General features: G+C 46.1%; 1 pseudogene; it reads left to right on the top strand.

The window, feature by feature from the left end:
- Positions 1-427: 427 nt before the first annotated feature.
- LOC101115758 (vasculin-like protein 1) lies at positions 428-1,996 on the top strand (annotated as a pseudogene).
- The last annotated feature ends 407 nt before the right edge of the window (positions 1,997-2,403 follow it).

Below are 2,403 nucleotides of genomic sequence, written 5' to 3'. Positions count from 1 at the left end.
TTGTAATGTGGATGTTTTGCTAACTAGAGTTGACTACTCAGAAGATCTTTTATAGCTCTTCAATGTTTTATTTTTTGACCAAACAGAAGTCCATCTGTCTTTCTAAGCTATGACCTTGTTATGAACAGTATTTGCATTCACTGTGCAAATGTCCATGTATTATCGGGTTTAAGCAACATCATAGTGCCATCACTCAACGAAGCTGAATGAGGTGAACATTGATATAGCTCTTTCCCCTTTCCCCCATTTTTGAAATGTGACAAATACTTTTATGTTCCCTTCCCCCTTCCCCTTTCCCCTTCTGCTTTGGGAAACATGTCAGGAACTAGATAGTTTAAGATGAGCAATTGAGGGGATTGAGAGATTGATCCACACAGAGCCTGGCTTCTTTGTGCTTCATTATAAGGCGTTCTGTTGGCCAGCCTAATTAAGTACCCTTTTAACAAGAGAACCTCATGGAAATCCAGCTGGCAACTCAAGAGGTTCAGGAAGCAGGACCACAGAGGTTATACTCTGGGATCTTGGCCATGAGGTTGGATGCCTCACCGTGTTGAAAAGAGACACTGGACCTAAATGGTGCAGCATGACTTTGTTCCTGCTTGGCTAAATTTCTCAACACCACAGTCAGCTAAGTCTCCTACAGCGACTTAAAAAACACGGAGAGCACCTACCCCAAGGAGATGGTAGATTTGGAGTAAGCCATAGTAGACATAATTCCTCTGATGGCTTTTTCAACAATGGACCTCATCAAACGACAGGAGGTTCTTGGCACCAGCCCTCCCTGTTCCACCATGATTCTATGGATTCTGGTGTCTCTAAGAGGGCATATGCTGGAATCACAGGGAACTGATCTGGTTGGCATGGCTCTTCATGAGATCATGATGGCATAAGCCAGCATAGTGCGGGTGGCACAGAAAGCCATCACCACTGGAATGGCAGCTTCCACTCCCAGAAAGGCTGTACCTTTCAGGAAAAGCCACCTACAGATATTAGGGAAGAGGAGAAAGAAGATAAAGTGGAAAAATTGCAGTTTAAAGAGGAAGACTTTCCTTCTTTGAATCCAGAAGCTGGCAAACAGAATCAGCCATGCAGACCCATTGGGACACCTTCTGGAGTGTGGGAAAACCCACCTCGTGCCAAGCAGCCCTCCAAAATGCTAGTCATCAAAAAAGTTTCCAAAAAAAGATCTTTCTGCTGCCTTCTCAGCTGTACTCACCTCACCAGGATCTCGCCATGCAAATGGAAGCAAATCATCAACCATGGTGCCAAGTGTCTATAAGAACCTGGTTCCCAAGCCTGTACCACCTCCATCCAAGGCCAGTACGTGGAAAGCTAACAGAATGAAACACAAATCAGGACCCCTTTCCTATAGCCGGGAGTCTGCTTTTAGCAGTCCAATCTCTATTAGCAAACCAGTAGCACTGGCTGGTGGTGTAGTTTTAAGTTCTCCCAAAGAGAGCCCCGCCAGCACCACCCCTCCGATTGAGATCAGCTCCTCTCATCAGACCAAGCTGACCTGCCGAACTACTGACAGGAAGAGCAAGCTCTGGGAGATTCAGAGGATGACGGGAATGGAGACTTCTCAGAGAGCAGAGCCTGTGACAAGTCAGAAGGTTTGGAGGATGACAGCACACCTGAACCAAAGGAAAATGGAGAGGAAAGCTGTCATCAGAATGGCCTTGTTCTCCCTATAGAAGAGGAAGGGGTGGTCCTCTCTCACTCTTTGGAAGCAGAGCACAGGTTACTGAATGCAATGGGATGGCAGGAAAATTCGAAAACAATGAGAACTGCCTTTCCCTCACAGACGATGAGCTCAGAGAGTTCCACAGGAAGACAAAGCAGATGAGAAGAAATACCTCTGGGAAGAATGGCTTCTTGCAGAGTCAAAGTTCCAGCCTATCCTCCCCTTGGAGAAGCACTTGCAGAGCAGAGTTTGAGGACTCAGATAACGCAGACAAGTAGCTGTGAAACATCTGATGACGATGCCTGGAAGTAGGCGTATAAAATGCTCACAGTCAAATCTGACCCAGTAAACTCAGCGTGTGTGCTTAGGGGTTATACAGAAGAAATTGTTCTTTTCCTTTCCCTCTTCTTATGTTATTGTTGAATACTTCATGCACAAGGGAGATAACCATATCCTAAAGAGAGAGCAAGCGATTGGCTTGTTTAGCTTGTGTTGTTGTTCTTCCCTGTTATCTGCTTAGTAGAGAGAACTTTGTGTGGTGGGAAGGATTTTTTAAACGCACACATGCACAGTATTTATGGGGCATTGCACAGGCGGGAGCTGGCAGTGCAGAGAGGAGACACTGGTCTGCAGCAACAGCTTCTACTCCCAGCCCTTGGGGCACTCACCCCTGTGCTCAAGCAATCATTGTCAAAGACACAGTGGCTATTGAAGCTATA

This window comes from Ovis aries, chromosome 26 (assembly GCF_016772045.2).
Source record: "Ovis aries strain OAR_USU_Benz2616 breed Rambouillet chromosome 26, ARS-UI_Ramb_v3.0, whole genome shotgun sequence".
Classification (NCBI taxonomy): Eukaryota; Metazoa; Chordata; class Mammalia; order Artiodactyla; family Bovidae; genus Ovis; species Ovis aries.
The sequence above is the reverse complement of the archived record's forward strand: the minus strand, read 5'-3'. Positions and strand labels throughout refer to the sequence as shown.